Here is a 15,052-nt window from a genome sequence, read left to right as displayed (position 1 = left end):
TATTTGATGGAGATCAAGTATCTTTACCATGAGCTCACAAGCACCCTAACAATTCCTGATTAATGAAATGAGGAGAAGGGAAGACATTTGCCAATAATCAACACAGAAGGTTCACTTTTCATCTACAATATCTATAAGGAATCACAGGAAAAATTCTGCATGAACAGTAAAGTAGTTGTTACTAAAAGTAGAAACAAAAAAGCAAAGATATCCCAAACACCGTTTTAAAAGCCAGGAAATCAGGCTTCCACCAGGAAATCAACATGAGAATTCAAACCAGAAAACACTCTCTTTATATTCCCTATATTTTCAACAAAATGGGACATCATATTAGTCACCTTGAATTTTAAATGTGCCTTACACAATATTTTGTATAAATTCCTTCTAGATAATGGTCAAAGTCTGTTTGAATCCCAGAGAAATCAAAGAGGATGCCATGATCACATGTTCTTTGAGAGAAGCTACTGTGTCAAGTACATGGTGCTGGAAACTTTACACCAGTACATCAGGGAAGAGCTTCTCACACATCTGTACTATTATGCCATGAGTTATAGTGGTGAGATTTAGAATACCTTGGTTCTTTGGGTGCCTAACACTGTGGGGCCGTAAACAGAGATGACCAGATTCATTTCTATATCTCAGAGGCTGAATGATTTTCCAAGAGTGCCAGGATGTCCAAAAGGCTGCAGATGATGTGTTAGTTTTTCTTTCAAGATGTAGATATCACCTCTTGATAAACTGATCAAAAAAGGGGACTCTGTTGATAATACCAGCAAACACTTATAAAATGGGTGAAAATATACACTGTCGAAGGACACTGGAGTTCCATTCAAAGACATGAAGTCTAGGTGATCATAAGTAGCCAGATTGGGTACTCTTTCAGGTTAAACAAAGGAAAATAGGGCTCTGGACTACTAGTAATGGTTTTGCTTTGTTTTGTTTTCATCGGGTTCGATTGCTTTACTTAATTTTCCAAATCTTTAATCAGTCCTATATATCATACTATAAACAGTACTATATATCATACAATAAAATAAATTTTCTATATGTGATAAAAACCAGTAGGTACTTGATCACAGAAACTTTATTCACACCTCATTTCAAAGAACCAAAGTTCTACAAAGCATATTCTGGTAAATTTGTTTTATAACTAAAGTTGCTTAAAAGACCTGTTCTTATTCACCTCAAATGCATCTAAATGAAACTAAAAAACAGAGAGATGTAGAAACACAATTAATAATTTTCACAAGAAGTTGTAAGCTCTCAAGGCTGAAGTTGGTCATCATCACAACTTCACTTTTGTATTAGTTAACTTTTTTAACTCTGGTGAGAGACTGGAGTAAAAATGAGATGAGATGACCACTGTAGTTGTGTGCTCTAAGACCAGTGGCTGCTTAACATACAGACTGGTTTAAATTCTTTAGTCATCTGAAAGACTACCAGAACTCGGATTATACCTGAAAGACCACAGCATTCAATCGTATATTAAAGGTTAAAGGACAAAGAGTAGTAGGGTGAAAACATTCAAATCGGCTCATATTTCCTCCTGATTCTTCCCATCCTTGGGAAGGTTAACACCATCCTCTGAGCTGCTCAATCAAGTAATTGTACTTTTGGGGTATGCTCATCGCCCAAAAGCAGTCAAAAATCAGTTTCTGTATATTTCCACCTCCAGTAACACCTTAAGTTTATGCAATTCCCTCTATTTTTACCTTACTAGCCTGCTTCAAACCATCATATCATCTGTCCTCCATTTCTGTGGTGGTCCACTCACCAGTCTCCCACTGAATCTTGTCTTCTTTTTGTCTCCATACAGGATCTAAATCAAAAAAGCAAATACTAGGCTTAAAAATCTTCCTGCTGTAAAACTTTCAATACCCTTTTGATACTTTTTACAGTTACAATCCGGGCTTCTTCTTATGACTTATAAAGCTTTTCTACGATTTGTTCCCTATTATACCTCTAGGTTTAACCTATTGCCCTCTTCCCAGGATATACAGCAAGTTCTTCCTCACCTTAGGACTTCGCATATGTTCATTAGGGATTTAGAACACTCTTTACCTACTGCTTGCAGGTCTTGCCTCTCTTTCTCTATCTGGTCCTAACCTCTTCCTCTAAGAGTTTTGACCAAAAATACAAACAACTCTTTCTCTACCTTCAGGCTCTCAATTTTTATTATTAGAGTACTCACTTTGTTTTCTTCATAGAATTTCAGAATTTGTAGATTACCTAACTTTTTAAGTTATTTATCTCTCATAGTATATGCACCTTATGGAAGATGTTTTATTTTCCTTATTTTAGAATCATGCTCTTTATGCCCAGTTACTTGCATTTCATCTAACAGATCTCCATACATATTTGTTAAATGAATAAATGACTACTGGGTCTCTATTGTTCTCATGCTTGTTTTTCAAAGGAGAGTCAATCTTTTAGGGTTCCTGGACCCAATTCCAGTGTATGTGTGTGTGTGTGTGTGTGTGTATGTGTGTATTGGGGGTGCTCTTCCTGACACAACAAAACAATTCTCAGATGACTGCATCAGGCTGCGGAACTTCCATGCTCTCTGCATGGGCCACTCCCATGATCTCCATACATTCACTCATCTGGAAGCTTTCTAAACCTGCTCTTTTGGGTTTTCATGGAGACTTCATTACAAAGGCAAGAATGATTAAATCACTGGCCTTTGGTAATTAATTTATCCTCCAGCCCTTCTCCACACCCACAGACTGGGGGCGGGACTAAGACTGAAAGTTCTAATCCTCTAATCTCCTGGTTGGTACTCCTGGCAACCAGCCCCCATCCTTAGGTGATCCAAGGGCTTTCCAAAGGTCATTTCATTAAAATAATAAAAAACACCATTAGTCCCTCATCACTTAAGCAATTTCAAAGGTTTAAGGAGCTCTGTGCCAAAAATGGGGACAAAAATCAAAGGCATATTTATTATAAATCAAAATATCATAGAGGACTTCTTATCTTACTGCTATTTTCCGTATCCCTCAAAGTAATGGACAAAAGCTTGTTCTGATGATAATTTACTCAAGTGATGGCAAAGTAGATTTCTTGCTGGATGTTAAACTCCTGAGGGAATCGGGTTCTGTGTTTCTCTCCGTGTTATTAGGTAATAATAATGACAGAAAATGATTTGATGCTATCATGATTTCAACTCTTAGAAATCATTTCCAATGAGGAGTCGTTTAGAAAATTATCAATCTACCCTGCATCCAGGTCATATAAATGCTATGTTATAGCTACTTTAAAATACTTCAGGAAAATATGTAATAAAACACCAATCCCTTTCTTGTCTTTCCTCTTGGAGAGATGTTGACTTTTATACATTTGACAGTACATTCTTGTTGCTTTCCAAACACCATTCAATTAAAAAGCCCTTCCCAGCTTATTTCCAATAAATACTTGAATTTTTCTAAATGTTTTTCAGCATTTTTCTTTAGTCCCAAGGCCTCCAGTTTTCATGATACTGGAATTTGAATGTGAGTTTATTTTCATAGCCTCAAGGTTAGCAAAAGAAATAGAATGCACATTTTGTTAAGTTATACTTTCCAAAAATTCCGTATAGGAAAAAAAAAAACAAATGATATGTATTGAAATTAGTCAGTAATCACTTTTAAAATGCATATATTTAAATCTATGTTTTGGAACAGATTTATAAAAGAATTTAATTAGCTTTGATTATAAATATGCATTTAAATAAATGAGTTGTTAAAATACAGAATACCATTTTGGCTTACATTAGACAATAATAAAACTTTGCTGTTTTACATAAATTTGATGCTGGGGACATCTTTTCCTATTCAGGAAGAAAACATAAATGATATAATGATATAAGAATGTTGAAACATAAAGCAATTAGAAATTTTAATGCTCACTAATAATAAAGTACTCATCTTAATGATTTATGAAAAATATGTAAATAACCTTATATAATAGTTTATGAAACTCAAAGGTCTGAATCACCCGTTGGGTCAGTAGCAAAATGACTATATGAGGTGAAGGTTTGCTGAGACCACTGTATAGTATGCTAATGCTACTCTAGCAAAGTACCATCAGTTAGGTGGCTTAACGACAGAAATGTATTGCTTCATAGTCCTGGAGGCTGGGAGTCCAAGATTAAGGTGTCAGAATGGCTGGTTCCTTCTGAGGACTGTGAGATAGAATTTATTCCTGGTCTCTTGTCTGGCTTTTGGCGGTTTGCTGGCAACTCTGGCACTTCTCAGCTTGTAGACTCATCACTCGGATCTTCATGTGCCTTCATTTTCATGTGATGTTCTCCCTGTGTGCAAGTCTCTATGCATAGTTTTCCCCCTTTTTATAAGGACAGCAGTCATACTGGATTAGAGTCCACCTTGATGACCTCATCTCAACTGTTACATCTGCAATAACTCTATTGCCAAATAAGGTGACATTTTTGAGGAACTTCAACAAGCAAAGTTTTGTAGGATACAATTCAACGCATAATTCTTACTATATGTTAAGCATTTGCTTTCATTTCTTCATTTAATCCCACACTAACCTCATAAGGTGTTATTATTTCCACTTTGGAGTATAGAGAACAGACTTTAGTAGGTTAACTACATTAAATTATCTAGTCACGCAAGTAGTAAATGACAGATCCAGGAGTTCAGACTTAACTGAATCCAAGCCCCTTGTCTTTAGAATGACATATTGAAAACTGTAAACAAAATACAATTTTAAAACCAGTTTCACTGATGATATACATCTGAAAAGAGCAATACAGTTCCTGTCGTGGCTCAGTTGTTAACGAATCTGACTAGGAACGATGAGGTTGCAGGTTCGATCCCTGGCCTTGCTCAGTGGGTTAAGGATACAGCGTTGCCGTGAGCTGTGGTGTGGGTTGCAGACGAGGCTTGGATCCTGCGTTGCTGTGGCTCTGGTGTAGGCTGGTGGCTGCAGCTCCAATTGGACCCCTAGCCTGGGAACATGCTGCGGGAGTAGCCCAAGAAATGGAAAAAAAAATGAAAATAGTAATATATATTCTCAAAAAGTACTTAAAAGGATGGGTTTTATTTATGGCATTGTTAATGGTGACAGTTTCATGGATGTATACTATCTTCAAACTCATCAAGACGTATATACTAAACATGTACAGCTTTTTGTATATCAATCCTATCCCAATTTAAAAAAAAATAATGTAAGAGAGAAAAATAAACAAAAATGAGCAATAGGAAAAAGAGAAAAAAATGATAGGTATAGAGAGATGGCATGAAGATATTTTTAAAAATGTTATTTATCTCTCAAAGATTTTTTTCTTTTTGTTGGCTCCTCTGTTGCATATGGACATGTAGTAAATAGAAAATAATACCACACTTGGCCTTCCTAGGTCATAACTCAAAAGACACTAATGAAACAAAGACACAAGCTTACAAATGTATTATGAACCTCATCTCTAACCCAGGCAGCTCTTCTGTGATTTCATCTTTGAAATTTTGGACCAGATAATATATTCCTTTGGAATAAAAGTTATGATATGGAAAATATTTAGTATTTATCATTATAAAGCCTTTTCGAGCCATTAACTTAATTACACACATAGGATATTTGTATGTTACAAATATGCAAAACTTTGCTTGATATATAATTATATAATTCATGTGTACATATATATAAATTTGATTGGGGGGGTTGGTAGCAATATTTTTATTGCTGTTTTTTTTTTTTTTTTTTGGTCATGCCTTCAGAATGTGGAAGTTCCTGGGCCAGGGATTGACCTCAAACCATGGCAGCAACCCATGCTAGTGACAATGCTGGGTCCTTAACCAGCTGCATCACAAAAGAACTCCTTGATTGCTATTTACAGTTACTTTCCCTATACTTTTTTCTCAACTTTTAGTTCTCAAAAATCCAAATTGGTAGTCAAATTCTGGAATGTTTCCTCACACTCATGGCTATGAATGTTAAACCAAAATGCTTGTTAAAACTTGCTGAAAACAAACAAAATTAACTTAACTAGTCCTATGTTAAAATTTACTGAAGACAAACAAAATTAACCACATACTCCAAGAAATACTTGTTTTTGTAGCTAAGACTGGAGGAAGCAAAACAGCTTGTTTATCTATATGAATGGCTAACTCACTTAAACCCCTCTCTTTCCTGTGCCCATCAATCTAAGGCTTTTATTATCACAATTTCTGTGTAATTCCAAGAAGTTTCAAGTCTGAAGAACTGCCTTAAAAATCAAATATCCCAGAGCTAAAAACAATGTAGATATCATCTCCTGTCTCACCTCTGGAGACACTACTGAGACAATGTCAAGGGGATGCTCTATTTTACTTCAATAAGTTCACTGAACTTTAACCTTTTGGTAACAACATTTTCTGGTAATCTTTCATAGAGGTAGTAGTTAGCACTTGAAAACAGAGCATTTGGAAATATGTAAATTTCTATTTGAAACAATGGTGGTGGTGTCAAAGATGGTAGGTTTAGTAGACACAGCCACAGAAGCAGAAACCGTGTCGGCAATAGCAAGTGCTTCCCATGCTTCCTGTCAAATTAGGATTATGGAATTTATACAAGACACAAATTTTCATAAGGAAAATTATTGATTTGATATATGTTTTCAGATTCCCTAAATATGATACTTCCAATAATTTGAAAGTTGTATTAATTATTCCAGACTCTCAGGAGATTGTTACAATTAAAATAATGATTAAAAGTATGTGGATTCTCAAAGCATACAGATCTTTTTATTTTCTTTGTAAGATTCTTAAAAAAAATTTGTTAAATAAGTACAACAACTATGCCTATTTTAAAAACACAAGACCCAAGACTCAGAAGGATTAAGGTTCATTTAGGGACTATATGAATTAAATTCTTCAGATTCAAAAGCTCATGTTCATTATACCATGCCAGACTCTCCCTTCTATACGATAGTGAAGCAAAAAATTTAAACCTGAGATGATATGCTATTTAATACACTGTTGTACTTTTTTATAAAATAAAATACCACATTAACACCTTTGTACACTTCATATCTTAAAATAACTTTATCATTTTCAATATATTTTTATTAGTCCTTACTTCATGATGAGATCACTTGCTTATATGTTTGTTCTCTTTATCTCTTTGAAGATGGAGATTGTGTATCATTCATTTTTATATACCTTTCTCTGAATGATGTCTGGAAAATAGGGACATAATAGGGATATGTATATCAGTTGAACAAATGAATGAATTCATGAGTAGTTCTGAAAAACTGATTACTTACATAATCCATTTATTTTTTAAAAGAGCTCAGAATATTTTATAAGTCAATATAATTTCCTAATTAATTTTTCATACTGATTTTTCTTGTAGTGAGTGCCTGTGCTTCATTCCCCTTTATCATGCAGTAATATTTTGTTATGCATGTTTACTTGAAAATAAACTAGGCCAGAACAATGAATCAAAAAAGTAAATATATTCCTCACTACAATAAAAGGGCTATACCATAATTCCTAGTTCTGTTTTCTGCTGAAACCTTCAGGGAAGAGTATAGTTAATCCAGTTAATTTGTAAACTGAGCATAACAAAATATTCATGACAGTTCTACAGTTATTCTATTTGTGAAGCAAATATATCAATTCTTGTACATATCATATTTACATTACAGCATAATTCAGGACAGGGCTTACAACACTGACTAATCGGGATCTCAAGAGTAACAAGAAACAACATGTGTTCCTGCTGGAAAGGAGCCAGACACTGGGAGTGACATTTTGTGACTGTTTAATAACCAAAAGTGGCCTAAATCCATTCTATCATTTGTTTGCCCACCAATGGCAGATCCAAAGAGTTTTGCTGTATCTCACAAACCAGTCTCAGTAAACCAGTCTCATTGTTAAACTACTCTGATTACTCAGCCCCTGGTTCTTCCTTCCTAGCTGAGCCTCCCATTGCCTTTGAGGGCCTATAAAATACTCTCTTGCTGGATGATGATTACACACATTAGTGGTTTTTTTCTCTCTTACATTCAATTAGGGACCAGAACCTTTCTTAAGCTTTTACTACTATAGACATATCTCATTTTATTGCTCTTCACTTTATTGTTCTTCTTAGATATTATGATTTTGCAAACTGAAGGTTTGTAGCAAACTGCCATCAAACAAGTCTATCGATGCCAGCATCTTTTTTTTTTTTTTTTTGCTTTTTAGGGCTGTACCTGCAGCATATGGAAGTTTCCAGGCAAGGGGTTGAATTGGAGCTGCAGCTCAATGCCAGATCTCTGACCCACTGAGCAAAGCCAGGGATCAAACCCACATCCTCACAGATACTAGTTAGATTTGTTTCCCCTGCACCACAATGGAAACTCCCACAGCATCTTTTTTTTAATTGAGTACATTGTCTGTTTAGACATAATGCTATTGTATACTTAATAAACTATACGTCTTAATAGAAAACATAACTTCTATATGCACTGGGAAACACCAAAAAATTGTTTGACTCATTTTTTTGTGATATTTTCTTTATTGGGGTGGTTTGGAACCGACCACTAAAATATCTGATTTCTGCCTAGACTTATAAACAGACTTGCTAAGCCTGCTTGCTGAATCCCTAAGCAAACAGGTTGTCCTTACTCACGTGTGCTACTAAAACAGTGCCAAAGCTCAGTTGAGACCCAGATTTTTCTGGGAGTAAACTACTTGCTTAAGAAAGTATTTTAATTTCTTCAGGTCACTGCTTATAGTTAGTGCACTAATGATGCCCAAGTTAAAGGTTTAAAGAGACTAACAAAAAGCTTAAGTGCCAACTTAGTATCCTAAAAGAATGCATGTAACCCTCACTCTCTGATCTCCTAATTCACTCAAAATATTTTATACCTCTCTTGTTTTTCACAATAAACCTGTAAGACTCAGAATGTAGATTATTATTTCATAGATAAGGACACTGAAGCCCTTTTTCCAGTTGTATTCTTGCCCACAGTGAATCTTGGTTTATATTTTAAGGAACATTTTTATGATTATAAAATTACTATGTGGTTATGGGAAAATACAAAAATAGTGAAAAAAGAATAAAATAAAATATTTTTAACCTTCTCAAAGATATATAAGTAAATATTTTCATGTTTCTATGTATTTGTATATTAAATTATGAACCTATAGTTATATGTCTTATGCACCTAACAAGGTATCTTGAGCAGTATATGAAATTCATACTCATTTTTGAAAAATTGATATTTAATTGATGCAATGTATCCCTAATTTGGGACATTTAATTTTTTCAATATTTTTTTAATTTTTAAAATTAAAATTAAATTTTTAATTTGCTGTAGCAGTATCTTTTAAAGAACTTTGTGTTTAACTATGACTATTTTTCCTAATACATTCCAGAAAGTAGAAAGAGTGGGTTAAAAGGTATGTAATATAATGTCAAGAGTCTTGATTAATGGGGGGGTGGGGGGATATGCCTGGGCTGTGGGATGGAAATCCTGTGAAATCAGATTGTTATGATCATTATACAACTACAGATGTGATAAATTCATTTGAGTAATAAAAAAATGAAAAATGATTAATTGCCAGATTACCTTTATAAAGATTAAAAAAAATACTCCCACTACAACCATGTGACAACACCTGTGCCAGTGCATCCTACCAATTCTGGTTATCTTTATTATTTTAAAAATTTGCCAATTTAATGTGTCAATGATAATGAATTGTTTAAATTTGTAACCTTTAATTATCGTTTCTATTGAACATTTCTTTTAAAGCACTTCTTAGCCATTTAGGATTATTCTTGAAGCACTGTCTGTTCATATCCTTTGGTCATTTTTCTTTCAAGCATCTGTATATTTTTGGATGGGCTTGTCAAGTCCTGAAATACAGATTGTAAATAATTCTTTTAAAATTAACTGTGTATTTTTAAGATGGTTTCAGTTGTGATTTTCTTATCTATGCTGTCAAATTCATCAATATTTTTGACCCTTTCTTTTGTTTTTATGATTAGGAAATCTTTTTAAATTTCTAGATCAAATAAATGTTCTCTTAGACATGTTTTTCAGCTCTCTGAATGTTTTACTTATACATTTAACTTTCAAAAACCATCTAGAATAATACTGGCTAATGGGCAACAAAAAGGTATGCATCAAGAACTATTTATTGGTTGATTCATCATTTGCATGCTCATTTAAAATGCCACATTTATACTAAATGTACATTTCTGCTGTGTTCCAAGCATCTTATGCTAATTCTTAAAACATAAATATGCTTTTATAACTATTGTAATATCAAAATATACTAGATATTTGTCTTCATTCTATTCACCCAACATTTTCTTTGTTTTTCTATTCCAGCATTGTTCCTTGAGAACTTAGAATCATTTTATAACATTAAAAGTAATTCACTGGAATTGCAGGGATGTTAAACATATTCACTATTTTAGGGGAATTAACAGTTACATGTTTTGAACTTTTAAATCTAGGAAGTGACATTAACCACCAATTACTCAAATATTATTTTTTAAAATTCCATTTTAAATTTTTAAAAATCTCTTTTGTGATTTTTTCATGATCCTTATTAAGATTATATTTAAGGACATGTTAAGTAAGTTCATTCAATCTCTGGCTTCAAGTATTACTTATATATTGAAAAGTTAAAGTTTATATCTCAAGACAATCTATCCATTGAATTGCTAATGCATATTCATTAGTTTATTTAACATTATTACTTGTATATCATATATTCATCTAAATTTAAACCAAGACCAAAACCCGATTTCCTTTTTCCTAGACAATGATGTCATCTCCTTAGAAGGTCTTCCTCACTAATCTAGATAAATATCCCTCTAACCCTATAGGACACCTACTATTAAATTTTACCTTATAATTCTGCTTTGAATTTCTTCTGAGTAATATTTAGTATCTAAAATTAGGTTGTATATTTATATATGTATTAACTATCTCCCCCACTTATCCTAGAACCTAGAATATACACTGCTTGAGAGTAGGAACTTTGCTTTTTATAGCTACAGCTCTAATAATACTACTTTGTCTGGGGGAGGTTCCCAAGCTAGGGGTCTCATCAGAACTACAGCTGCCAGCCTCCACCACAGCTCACAGCCAACGCCAGATCCTTAACCCACTGAGCGAGGCCAGGGATCAAACTGGCAACATTATGGTTCCTAGCTGTATTCGTTTCCAGTGTGCCACAACGGGAACTCCTAATAACAGAACTTTGAACATAGTTGCTACCATACATCTTTTTAAAGAAAAATAAAGAGGGGATATATTTTACATTTCTTTGTGATTATTTGCATACTATTTCTTTCCTATTTCTTTTATAAATATTCATGGGGGTTAAAAGGAATTATTGATTTTTTAAAATATTTATTTATTTAGTCTTTTTGCCTTTTCTAGGGCCGCTCCTGTGGCATATGGGGGTTTCCAGGCTAGGGGTCGAATCGGAGCTGTAGCCACCGGCCTACACCAGAGCCACAGCAACGTGGGATCCAAGCCACGTCTGCGGCCTACCCCACAGCTCATGGCAACACCGGATCCTTAACCCACTGAGCGAGGCCAGGGATTGAACCTGCAACCTCATGGTTCCTAGTCAGATTCATTAACCACTGTGCCACTATGGGAACTCCAATATTTATTTTTTAAATGTTTCCCTTTCTTTACTTTCTTATGAGTTATAAACAGTTTTCTCATTGTTGGTCTCTCAATTTTTCAAACTGTGCCATGATAACATTGGCCAATACTTATAATTTTAAGTTCAAACTTAACAAAAAATTATCTGGAACATCTAGAATTGTCTCAAATTATAATGATGATAGTGGAGATCCTGATCTTGTTCCAGACTTTAGAGAAAATAGTTGATTTTGTTTTGAGATAGGCTTCATTATTTTAAGTAAATGCTTATTTATGAAGAATTTTAATCAGGATGAATATTATTTTTATTTTTAACCAAAGCTTTTTTGATATCAGTCTACATAATCATAGTTTCTCTCATTTGGTCTACTCGAGATAGTTTGTGTTAATACACATCTTAACTTGTAATTATTCTAAAAGATGAGATGAATCCTACTTCATCATACAAATCATGGTACTTTCTTGTCAATGCTTCATTATCTTTTTTTCTAGTTTGGAGTCATTTATAAAATAGAAATTTTATTTTTTCAGTACTATAAAATTCATTATCTCTAAAAGAATGCTCAGCCCAGAAAATTTCAATATATTGATGCATCTTTTAGTATATTTCCTTGTCACTGATCTATTCAGGTGTTCTAAATCTTCTTGAATTATTTTTAAGAATTAATTTTGCCCATATACCCATTCATTCTATCAACATTTTCAGGAGTTCCATTGTGGCTCAGTGGAAATTAATGTTGACTAGCATCCACGAGGATGTAGTTTCAATCCCTGGCTTCACTCAGTGGGTTAAGGATCTGGTGTTGCTGTGGGCTGTGGTGTAGGTTGCAGATGAGGCTTGGACCTGGCATTGCTGTGGCTGTGGTGCAGGCTGGCAGCTGCAGCTCCAATTTGACCTCTAGCCTGGGTACCTTCATATGCTGCGGGTGCAGCCCTAAAAAAAAAAGACAAAAAAAATTTTCTTTCAAATAGTTTTGTTGTACATAGTATTCTTTTCAAATGTAAAGTAATGCTTCCAGTTTACCTTTTTTTTTTTTTGGTTTTGGTTTAATGTTAGATGGTTGTGCTTTCCTTTACTGTCTGGATTAGATATCTTTTATATATTGTTTCTTCCACAAGCAATCAATTCTTTAACTTATCAGTTCCTCTGGTTTTCTTTTTTTCTAATTTATCATTTATCTTTGTAGGTATGTAAATATGTATGTATGCATGCATATATTTTTGGATGTTATATAGTGAAGTTGCAAAGGGTACTGGAATAAGGTTGAGTTTGAAATATAGCACTATTACGTGTTAGCTCTGTGATCTTGTGATCTTATATGGTTGTTTAATCTTCTTATATCACGCTTCTTTCATATATGAAATAGAAACAATAAGGCTTTATTTTATAAGTCTACTATGAGAAGTACATGAGATAAAACACATACGGCAAGTGGGATATATTTACCATAGAGTAAATGGTAAAAAATCGCAATCATATTTACCTTCCTCCCATTTTTTTTAAAGTTATTTTTCTAACTTCTAAGTTATTACACTTATTTCGATTTATCCTTTTCATGTCTATTCCTTCTTAGCTTAGATCACTCAATTGTCACTTTTCCTTTAAAGTCCTCATCTCTAAACCCCAATTCCTTACTCTCAGGTGGAATTAAGCACTCATTTCCTTGATTCCCCAAGGAATAGGGTATAGTAGTGTTCCCTCTTCACACTTGTATTGCAGAAGTATGTGCAAGAGTTTATTCTTGTTTTAATAAAAAAAAAAGGTTTTCTAATCATTTAATAACTAAAAATAAAATATTTTCAAGTAACAGTTTTATTTTATTCAATTTTACAACCCTAGAATGAAAGCTAATACTATATGTAGAAGTACCCTAAATACAACATTGGTTAAATAATGGACTAGTGATTTCCCCTACTGACTTAGAGTAAGAATAACACATCAAAGAGATACAGATATGGGTGAAGCATTATTATTTTATAATACTTTTATTATTTAATTACATAAAATTGAGATTATTGTGAGTTGAATTTGGTATAATTTTCTAATGAGTAAATAAATAGACATCTTGGTGTTCTTTTAAGAGTCTTCATTTCAAAATGTATTTAAAATACTGTTATATTCGATGTCTTTTACTCACATCAGAGCAAATGATGATAAATTAGAGAAATGCATTATGATAGCCCCTCAATGTCTCTCAGGATAAAGTTTTAACTAAACAGCCACAAGCCAGATTGATTCTTTGTGTTTTGCTCAAAATGTATACTGAATTAAATCTTATCATTTTTTCCTCCAAATAATAAATTGAACTATTAATTTCTGCTGATGTATGTTTGCTGTCTGTTTATATTTTTTAGTTAATAAGAATACTGTCCTGGATGTTCAGTATCTATATTTTGATTTAGTTAAGCCTATCATACAGAAATTAAATAATAGATCATAAATAACATTTTTAACCATTTCTTTATATGATGTCTGTCCTAAGGGCCACTGAAATGCAAGTCAATAAAAACAGCTATAATATATTAAATAAATGTGGTGGTTACAGATTAAACCTTTTATGGATTATTGGTCCTAACTTATAAGTTATGATGAAGTATTGATTCCTTACCATCATGGAAGATAGAAACTGGAATATGTATTGTCTAGCTCCTAAAAATTCTTTAAGATTATATATCTTTAAGATACATAAGATACATAACGCTATAAACTCCAACTAGTTTAAGTCACCTCTTCTACTGAAATACAGAATTATTTGCATGCCAAACCTTATTAAACTAAAAACATTCTAACATTATCTCATTGAGTTTTGGGGACGTTTTTATAGAACAAATAACCTACAATTATAAAATGACACTTATTAAAACAAAAACATGGATGACTGATATGTTTCTAATATATTACACAAAACATTAATTATTGCTGAGTGATAAAATAATGAGTTAGGAGATGTCTAAGGTTTTAACTTGGTTCATCTCATCTTAATCAGATTTATGTATTTTCTAATAAGCAAATAGATAATCCTAGAACAGTATATGCACTGTCTAATAAGGTTCAGAATACACATATACTATTTTTTTTGTTTTTGGATAATACATAATACGCCACTTCTGGTATGTCTTTCCCCTTCCCTCAGAACAATATGAATCTCAAGGACTCAGAATATATCTTGGGCGTTTTATTCTTCAGGGCAGGCTACTCACCAGGAATCCCTTGGAAAACTTTCTTTCTAAGGACTTGCTGCAATTGTATGTGCCACTCTGTGATTTTGTGTTCCACTGAATGTTAATAGAACATATTATTGACTTTTAAAATATATAAAAACTTAAAGTAGAAATCAAAATGAACTGTATTCCCATCCCCAAGATAAATTCTTCTGTATCAGACAAGGTTCTTGGTCACCACGGCTACAAACATCACAGGGTACCTCTGCAGTGATCCCTAGCACAGCATCGATG

The 15,052-nt window shown here is 33.3% G+C and overlaps 1 long non-coding RNA gene across 1 annotated transcript in view; it reads right to left on the bottom strand.

The window, feature by feature from the left end:
• The window catches only part of LOC110257446, a 421,649-nt gene continuing 407,628 nt past the window's right edge, over positions 1,032–15,052 (bottom strand). Inside the window, exon 4 of the long non-coding RNA XR_002340035.1 lies at positions 1,032–1,819. This is a non-coding gene — a long non-coding RNA (uncharacterized LOC110257446). The remainder of the gene's footprint in view (positions 1,820–15,052) is intronic.

This window comes from Sus scrofa, chromosome 17, assembly GCF_000003025.6.
Source record: "Sus scrofa isolate TJ Tabasco breed Duroc chromosome 17, Sscrofa11.1, whole genome shotgun sequence".
In the NCBI taxonomy this organism is placed as follows: Eukaryota; Metazoa; Chordata; class Mammalia; order Artiodactyla; family Suidae; genus Sus; species Sus scrofa.
The sequence above is the reverse complement of the archived record's forward strand: the minus strand, read 5'-3'. Positions and strand labels throughout refer to the sequence as shown.